Raw genomic sequence first — 10,206 nt, 5'->3', positions numbered from 1 at the left:
CAGGGGTAACTGCTCGCACCTCACGAATCTTTCTCCTGAAGGGGTTCGCTAACCGCCATCGCCGCGAGCAAGTGTCAGTAAGAAGCTGCATCCCTTTTCAGCATAGTTTTCGCAAAATCCATGACAACGTAGATAAAATGGTGACCATCACCAACTGGGTGATGCTGTTTGCTCCTACTCGCAAGCAGAATGAAGACTATAATTAAGCTTTTTGGCAGCCTTGCAGGTTTTAGTGTTGCTACAGCTTCTTTGCTTGCTCAGAGGGCCAAAACCTACTGTTCAGGAGTAGCTCTTAGCAATCCATAAAGTTGGCGAGGAAATCTGGCTATTCCGGTGTAAGGCTGTAAGGCTGTCTGGTTTATGTTTGTTTTCTTTTGTGTCTTACTTTATGTTACAGTCCTGCACAAGTTGCTGTTGACGTTTGTTTTGGATGTTACCTAAAAAATCAACCATGACCATGACTCTTGGATTCAGACTGTACATGCAAGTTTATGGGCAGTGTTTCCCAATCCCAGAGATCACCTGTTCTGTAAGAACTGTAGTGAATTCCAGCAATACCACCCCTATTCCTGACGTCTTCATACAGTAGCAGCTGTTATGTTGAGCAAAACACTGTGTTGGTTACTACTCAAAAACTAGTAGCATGACCTTACTTCATTGCACCACAGCATTAGTGGCCATGTACACCTGTTAGGAATCTCATGTGCTGCTAAAAAGCAAAGTTACAGAAACAAAGAGTTGCTTCAGCAGTCTAAGCGCCACCAACTCCACCAAACACCACAAGCAATTCAGCTGGTGTAAATGGCATTTGGTGGCATGGTAATCCCTCTTACAGTGTCATTTTCACTCTGTTTGATACTAGCTTTAGCTCTGTTACAACTACCAAATGTCAAAAAAATCTTGTGTTCATAAATCATTTTGGAATCATACACAAGAATATCCAATGCCATAAACAGTCCCTGCTGTTCACTAAAACTTTAGGTTTCTATATGCTCATATATTGGAAGTTTCTGGGTAGGAGGGACTGGCAAAGACCTTTAGTGGCTGCTTCCTTTGTACATCACCTATTTTCTGGTAATTGCCTCGTGGTTAGACGGGAATAGCAATTCAAAGTGGCTCTCAGGGGAGATGCTCATAGCTTTGGGGCTGAAGGAACAGAAGTGAGAAGCTTGGGAGTATCGGTGGAGGAGGCAGCCCTGCTTGTCAGTTCCCAGGGATTTCAGGCAAGAAGGTGGTACCTCAGGCTGAGCGAACCACTATAAGCATAAGCAGCCTGACTTCCACTGGGCTGAAGCATTAGAGCTGAAGTCACTTAAAACATTCCCCTCATACAGAGCTAAGTTTGCCAGTGGAATCGTGGTATGAAACAGAACACTTGATTTTTAAACAAAAGATGTTGTTGCTTACAACTTAAGTGACTAGAAAGAGGAAAATTGACTGTTCTACTTCATCATGTATTGCATTAAAGGCACTGCTTGCTTGTAAGTGTATAATATTGTCCCTGTAAGAAAACATTCACTGGTAAAAATAGACTCCTTTCTTCTCCCTCAATTTCTCTTACTTGTGTTTTTAATTGTATAGTTGTCATCCATATTTTATCTTAGCTAGAAGCTACGAATAAGTATTTTTAAAGCAATATCAGCACACTGCCAGATGACTTCAGGGTTTTCCTGAAAAAAAATTATCCAGGTTCTACTTTTCAGACTTGTGTTGGGCTGATGTGCTTTGAGTTAATTTTTTTTTTAATGCAGTGCTAAGTATCTGAAAGTGGTGTTGACCTTTTTCCTGCCTTCTCCTTCCCTCATTTGCCTGAAGGATGACGGTGTGAAGGAAAAGGTGGCATATCCAAGTACCTCCTTCTGCCTTGGTAAGCTTATCTTGAGAGACAAGCTATGTGAAAGCAAAGTTACTGACAACAGAATTCATAGTGGGCAAACACAAGACAACCGTTCCAGTTCCATGCCAGTTCTTCCTGCTTGTCTTGCTGTATCCTAGACTGTATCTTTGAAACCAGACTGAATTCATAAATGAACAGATGTATCTCTCCCACTTCCCACTACCACCTGTCATACAGTGAACACAATTTGCCTGTATATTTGAGATAAGCCTGTTTTCCAGTAGTTATAATTCCCTTTTATACATGAGAAGCTTTCAGAGCAAGGTCTGAAAGTGCAGGCTGAGTAGCCATCATGACCAAGAGAGACTGTATAATGGAAATACAGGCTCAAATGTTGATCTTACTGGCATATGTGGGTGCATTGAATGTTGAAACTTCGATCCGAAACAGCTTAAAGACAATTTGCAGATATGTAAAATGGGTCAGTGGTGTAAGTGTTGGTCTCATTAATTTATAATGTAAGGAGGGGAATAATAATTACATAGCTACAGTTTATCCCTTATCATGTATCTGTCAAAATTAGCAAACAAGTTCAGTATTTATGTAGCTAGAAGGGATCAGGGCATACTTTCTGCTGTGCAATAAGAGGTTGTAAGTAAAAACGCAGGCTAACAAGATCTTTGGATTTATCTGAACAGGAATAGGAGGGAACCTGCAAGAAAGCAACCTCATAATTGCCAGTGACTCCAGGAAAGAGAAGCCTTCAGACTGAGGGAGCTGCTGATCAGTAGGGTAACTGAGTAATTACTTGTCCAAATCTTAAACAGCTGCCTAGAGAGGCTGTAATCTGACCTCTCTTGAAGTGGAAATACTATGCCAAAACTCCTACTAAGAGGAACATAAGGCAACATCCTATAGGCTTCCTTGTAATACCAATCTGTTAGTTTGTCGCAATGAAAACCAGTGTACCAGTGAAAGACTTCTAGCACAATAACAAAACTAACACTGTATTTTTCTTCAAGAATTTGTGTAAGAATCATCTAGATTATTGATTCAGAGTATACAACACTACCAGACCCTTTTCATGCTTGCTTTTCAAAAAGAAGTTACATTTACTGCCAATATTCAGCCATGTAGATGTAAGTAATACTGATTAAGCTACTGCTGAATAGTAAGAGGTTTGTTTCATCAATGAAACTGAGTTCAAATGTAGGCTTGTATGGCTGTGCTGCCATTTTTATTATTGAATAAACTGTTCTTAATCTGCTAGGAAGACAAATACGGATGTATGTATTCTGTAAGCAAGACTGAAAGTTGGAGCCTTGATTTTCTTCATTGCCACTGATCAGGAAATGAGGCTTGCAAGCTGAAAGCCCCAAAACTGTCTATTTATGAAAAACAAAACAAAACAAAATAAAACAGGCTGATTTCAATTTAGGGATCTGAATAAGGGTATAGAAGCCTTAATTTAGCATTCAGGTAGGAAGCTGAAGACTCTTAACTTCCATAAGGTCTTTCAGACATAAGGTATGATTAGTAAAATAAAAGGGACTAGAAGTTTAAATCACTCAGTTTTCCATTATAATAAAATAGCAATGTTATTTTGCTTTAAAAATAGCTTGTCTTTTTCATCAGTTTAGGGAAAAATTTCCTTAATGATTTAAGGGCAGTGTGAAGGGACAAATAATATACTTTCCATGATATATGTATGAACACTATTATGAATCTTATTCATTTTCACCCATTAGGTTTTTCTTAAGTGTTTGCACATACAGACTGATAGAAAGGTCTAGGCTGGAAGATACCTCTGGAGATCACCTGGGCCAACCTTCTATTGAAAGCAGGGCCTTAGAGTAGGTTATCCACGAGCCTGTCTAGCTGAGTCTTGAGTATTACCAGTAAGGTAGGTTCCACCACTTCTTTGGGCAACCTCACAGTTGTTTCTCACAGTGAAGTTTTTTTTTTATATCGAGACAGAATTTCCCATGAAGCAACTTGCATCTTTTGCTTCTTGTCTTGTCACCATGCATCACCATGCACCTTTGTGAAAGGAGTACCTCCGTCTTCTCTGTACCTTTCTTTTAGGTATTGGAAGACCATGATTAGATCCTCCCTGAAACTTCTCTTCCCTAGGCTGAACAAACCCAATTCTTTCAAGCTTTCCTCAGGAGTCAAGTTCTCCGACCCTCTACTTATCTTAGTGGCCCTCTGCTTCACCCTCTCCAATTTTTCAATGTTTCTTTTGAACTGGGAGGACCAAAACTGGACACAGTATTCCCTAGGTGGGCTAAAAAGTGCCCAGTAGAGTGGAATAACTATTTAGCAAGCTTAGACCTGTTTTTTTAGTACCAGCAGATGGCTTATATATTCTTCAAGATATTAGGTGAGTTAAAGTCCAATAAGACAGTGAACACTCACTCATCTATTCTTCTCTAATGTCAAAAATTAGACCTGTTTGAAACATCTGATATTTTCCTTTGGATATTTTTCCTGGTGATTTTTGTGTATAGACGAATGAGAGAATAACTTTTTCATTGCAATTTGCCTGTTATATTTTTTTTAAGTTGTTATCTAAGAAGTAGATTGTGTGTTGTTAGATTTCTCGTAGTTTCTGTCTTCCAGCAGGGTGGATGCTGAATTACCCCAGTCATTGCTTCCTCTGGCTGCAAAAAAACCCCAAAGTTTGAGAGTGAACATACTCCTGTTTGCGGTATGTTTATTCCATATTAGTTTTTCACATGAAGAGGCAGTAGTTGCCAAATATTTAGGGAGGAGTAGAATGGACTTCAAAGCATTCTTAAAAGAGCACTGATGGAAGAAACCTCATGTGTTTCTTCCATCATGTGTTTCTTCCATCAGTACCTACCAGGTACAGTAGCATGGCGAAAATTAGCATGCAGCTTTAGGTAACTGAAAGGTCAACTTATAAACATGTCAGGTTAAAAAAAAACCCAGTCATTTGTAATATTTTGTCTAGCAGTTCCTGTGAACAGTAAAATGTTGCCCACAATTCATAGAACTGTCATCCACAGAGCTTTCCATGCTGTAGCTTTTATCGTTCCATTGTTTGTCACCTTTTCTTAACATAAGGTCTGACAAGCAAAAAAGCTTTGCAGAAGTACTGAAGTGAGATTCATATTTTGTTTATTTAGAGTTAAAAATTCTTACAGGAAATTCTATCAGATAGGGCATGGAGAGTTCAAAGGTAACATGAAACGTAACAGTAAATGCTCAGCATTGGAAATTTGGGAAATCTGGAGCTGAGCTTCCTAAACTGCTTGCTTGGGAAGCATCCATGCCTTATCATGTGATGCAGATAGTATTAGGGATAGAGAGACAGGAATACCGTTCAATTTACCATAAATACATATTATGTCTTTCAGAGCAAAATCACACTCTGCTAATGCTCAAAATCCAGATGAGTATGATTTCTTCCCCACTGTGGACCTTAGGAAGCATGTTGTAGAACAATTCCACCATTGGACAGCTCTGTGAAGGGAGGAATGGAGAAAACAACGACAAAGTAGAGTGAAATAGACTTTTCCTCTCTCATGGTTCTTTAAAAGTCCATACAAAGGGAGCTGCCATGCCCAATGTAGAACATCATTTCATTAGTCACCTTAAAAACCACTGAGGCATGTCAAGGTTCTCACAGCTTTGTCCCCCTTTCCCTCTGCAGGTGTCAGAGGGCTCTTTGCTTTCATCCCTAAGAGCCCTGGTATCCTTAAAAAAAGTGTCTCATATCTTTACAAACCTTCATGTGCTGTTGGTAAACAACCTTACTCACATACCCCTTCCCACTACAGCCTTGGGAACATTTCCTCCTCCCCCTCAAAGGAACATGATGAGATTAAGAGCGAGCAACAGCTTCCCAACAATCCTTAACTCCTTGAGAACTTAAGTCCTTGTTTAGGCTTGCTGAGCCTAGAACAAGGAGGTTAGAAGGAGTTCTGACAAACTTATGAAATCTTGAGGGATCTGAAGATATTTCTTTTTCTCATTCCCCACTCTTCCATCTCAGTTAGCGTTCTTCTCCACTGCCTCTTATCCTGCTGTCGTCCTCCAAACCAAAAGATGCATGAGTCCAAAAATATTCCTGAAAATGAATGCCTTTAGTTAGCTGTAGTAAGGCTTTTCTGAAACAAGTGAAAGATTTGGGCATAAACAGCACAACATGCCAGGGAGCTGTGTTCCATGGTTTATAGAGCAAACATATATAGGATATATTAATTCAAATTTTTGTTTACCATGCTGATCTGCAGGATCTGCAAATCTGTGGAGATGACATTAAATGAAAAGGAAGAGCTTACCCTTCCTCTCTTCCCAACTCTCGTGTTTTCCCCACTCTTGTGGGTTCTCTTGGAAAATGTTCTTTTTGTATTAAAGTTGCAAGTACTTTAAGAAAACCAATAAAAATTTCTGGCAAAAACTTGCCAAGACAAACTGTAGTGCTGCCCCTGGAAATGTTATTACTGAATCAGACAAAGCTGTTTGCCAGTGCAGTGATCTCATTATGAGAACTTTTTAAAAGCAGTGTTTCAGAAAATGGTTGTGGATGATGGTAGCAAAAGCATTGAGTCCAGGGGCCTTTAAGTCAGGAGGGTATTTTGATGCTGTTGGCTAGTGGGTCACGTCTCTTTAGCCCATTTGCAGAGTTTTTCTATTTATTCAAAAGTTGTATGGACAATGGTAAATTAAAAATTAGCTCTGTAACTGGAGCTAGCTATTAAAATTCTTTAAAGTCAGGATTTGACAACTCTAGCTTTGTCTGGAAAAGGAAAGGAAATAAATTGGCAAGGAGTAAAGGCAAGCCACAACAGAAAATGAGTTGTGGAGCCTCTGAAGTACAGTACAGTATGTCAAGGACTTAATACATTACAAATAAACCTGTATGTTGCTTACCATCCTGCCAAAACAGTCGCAATAGCAACCCAACCCACTAAACATACAGCTTTACAAATCAAATACATAAGCAAACAACTTCTAACGAGTCACTCTGCTAGACATATGAATACAGGAGACTAAATCTTGTTATTAAAGAGGGGTAATAAGGACTTGGCCACAGAAAACTTACCATTGTTTGAAATCTGCAGGAGTGTGTGGTTAAAATGGCAGGACTAGATTTCATTGTACAAACAAAACCCAAAACAAGGTCAAAGTGCCCTACAAGAAGACACTATTTTGAAAAGTAGCCACTTGTACTGCTTAGAGGAAGAATATATTTTGTCACTGGTTATTGACCTTGTCATCCAAAAAAGCACAAATCTTTAATCACTCACAAATCATTAAGAGTTAATTACGTTTGCTTCCCCAAGAGAACTGCTCACTCTCAGCACATTCCAAATAACATCAAATATTTAGAATTTAAGGAATTAATAAATCACATTTTAATCTGATCTGTAAAGTAAAATAAGCTACTTAGCATTTTTATTTCTTGTTAGCATCCAAACACACAAGGAGACTTACGTATTTGCAGAAAAAGGTGAGCGACAAACAGCTCCACCAGTGAGGACGCTATCTTTCTGGATGAATCTGTTCTGCAAAACACACATGTAAATTAACAGCTCTGGACTGACCCTTCTATAAGATGGTTCTGCTGCCCTCCCCATGGAGCAAACCACAGCATTCTTGCAGCTTTCTCACTTAAATAGCAAGCCTGCTGTGCAGATACACTTCTCTCCATATAAATTCGTGCACATATACACATGTACATTTCCAAATATGTACACATAAAAATTCAAATCCAGGAACTGGGTCATCTGAAAATAATTTTTGGATTAGCCTATTTTCTGAGGACTAGCACATACTACAAAGGCTGTTATTCTGTACACCATTTGGAAATTCATCATCTTTGTTTATTATTATGGTATGTCTCCATGCATGTGTTAGCTCCTTCTAAGGCTGTCTATTAGAAAAACACAGTATTGTTATTCCTACTGAATTCTTATGTAAGTTTAAGTATTTTAATGATCGCTTAAATAAATCGCACAGAAAAAGCAGTGCGGAAAAGGGAGACAACTCAGCCTTTATAGATTTTAACACTTGCTGAAGTCAGTGGAATACGCATTTAACTCTTCATGGGAGCATTGGGGTGCTGCATGAGACACAGACATGGCAATGAACCAGATTCTGACTGCAGATATGCATTTTTTAATCTCATTGACTTAAGTGGATGTTGCCACAGGCAGGATTTGGACCTATGTACTTTTAAAGTGGAAATGGTTTTCATAGCGATTGCAAGTATTAATACTAAATGGGCACAGCATGAGCCCTATCATTAATAAGAACTAAGTTTTTATTGAATTACAGGCAGTTGTAATAAAAAACTTATGTTTGATTCTTACAAATTTTACATTTTAACTCCTACTACGTAAACAGTGCATAAGGGTATCAGGAAACATCAGTGTGTTGTAACTCTTGCAACATTATTAGGAGTCTCAAGGCATTTAGTGTTTTCTCAAAGACGGTCATAGGAATATGAGAAAGCCTTTTACCCTCATATTAAAAAAAAGGAAGAAAATATATTTGTCATCTAAAGGAAGTCCAAAATTCATTTTTTGAAACCCATCATTTTTTAAGCCAATCATAAATTTAAGTCAATCAGGTGTTGTGACCTGACTCATGGTTTTTGAATGTAGGTACTTGCCAATACCAAGATGTTATCATATGTGTCTTCATCCAAATAAAAAAATAATAATTCCAGAAAGCAGGTGAAGCTGTATTGTAATAGCTGGGACCTGTATATGTATTCTGATTTTAAGTAAACTTTGGAAAGGAAGTAAATTTTACAGCATTGCAGCAGATCAGGTTGATATAATGGGAATGAACAAGAGATACTGATTAGTTCAAACAAAAAGACTGTTAATGACTGGGAGAAGATTTGAAGCTGAGAAGGAAAGTACTAATGAGAGAGTTAGGTCTGTCTGTACTGGGCTTGCAGACCTGGGTGTGTACAGCCCTCCTCCTTTTTCCCTCTGACCCACTCCCTGATTCCACAGGAAGGAAATACATACACGTAAGACAAAAGGAAATCTAAGTGTGCTCCACCACGCTGGCCAGTTGTCCAGGACTGACATCTCCCCTTCATTATAGGTAATGAATTAGTTTGGCAATTTGAACAGCATCATTTGGAGTAAACTGGACAGTGGCAGCATTTAGATCAAGGAGCAGGACTTTGTTGAAGGCAGGAGTAGCATTATAAATTTTAAGTAGAAATTATTAAAGGTATATTTTTATTTTTAATTTATAAGAGAGGGGATCATTAGGATGTTAAGGAAGTGAGATGAGGCACACTATGGGATCTGTTCAAGTAAGTTTTAGATAACTGAAGGGCCATCAGGTACATGCCTACAAAAGAGGAGGAGAACAACAGTTAAGGGCATAATCTCGTGTTTTGAGTAGAAGCAGAAAGATCTGAGTGAGATTGATTTGCGTGACTTGTGCGGTAGCTGTGTTCAGGACTTGGCTTTTCAACCTGATCTGCACATACTTGTGTTAAGAAAGAGGGAGATGTATTTGTCTAACAAAGAGGAGAGCAAATTTAGCTAAGCTGAATTTCCCCACTGATGGGAGGTGAATTCTCCTCTGGAACCAAGTGCACTTCTGGGAAAATTGTTTCTTTCTCCCTCCTGCCTCATTCCAGGACTTGAACACTTGTAACTGTTCCCTTGCCAGGCAAATGTCATCCACCACACAGTTGGATCCACTTCTTTGCTTCTTGTATTTATCCTGCGATCAGTCTAGACTTGTCTAGCATTGCTTTGCATTCCTGGCAATTTTAAGGAAACATATGTCTTGCTGGCTGCATGTGGGCTGCTTGGGTTGAACGAGCTGTGGCTACAGTGCCCAGGCTGGCCTGTTTTCGGAAAACCACAGCAGCTTCATCTCTCTTCCTTTTAAGAATTCCATCTAAATTGTCTTGTGTTCTTTTCTCTGTGGTTAAAACGTCATGTAGGACGTTGTTTCCAATCTTATGTATGGAAAAGCATATTCTCATATAATATCTAGCCTTGCAGTTCTTCCTCTTTCACTTAAACTGAGTGGCTAATAGCTACTAAGATTCAAGGAGGGGCACTAAGCATTCAGAGAATCTGTATCTCATTCTTGTTCCTGTACAAAACTGTTTTGTAGGTATGTATTCATAAATATTTAATGGCAGATAAAATCCATAATATTTCAGAAGGAAAGGAATAACAGGAGTTCACATGAGGTTTTACAATTTATTTCCACATGAATTATGTAAATTACTTGGTCTGTTTAGCCTACAGAGTAACCAAAGGGATAAAGTGCATCTCTTGAACCTGTCCTGAGGGTGAAAATCTTGGTAAAAGGGCACTTGCAGCAACGATTAGAAGCCTCAAAATCAGATG

At 38.9% G+C, this 10,206-nt stretch overlaps 1 long non-coding RNA gene across 1 annotated transcript; it reads right to left on the bottom strand.

The window, feature by feature from the left end:
• Window positions 1–3,056: 3,056 nt before the first annotated feature.
• Window positions 3,057–6,184, bottom strand: LOC115335897. The gene is made up of 3 exons (XR_005931387.1): window positions 6,148–6,184; window positions 5,457–5,933; window positions 3,057–3,222 (listed from the first exon to the last, which is right to left on the bottom strand). It is a non-coding gene; the product is annotated as an uncharacterized LOC115335897 (long non-coding RNA).
• Window positions 6,185–10,206: the final 4,022 nt, after the last annotated feature.

This window comes from Aquila chrysaetos, chromosome 25 (genome assembly GCF_900496995.4).
Source record: "Aquila chrysaetos chrysaetos chromosome 25, bAquChr1.4, whole genome shotgun sequence".
Classification (NCBI taxonomy): domain Eukaryota; kingdom Metazoa; phylum Chordata; class Aves; order Accipitriformes; family Accipitridae; genus Aquila; species Aquila chrysaetos.
The sequence above is the reverse complement of the archived record's forward strand: the minus strand, read 5'-3'. Positions and strand labels throughout refer to the sequence as shown.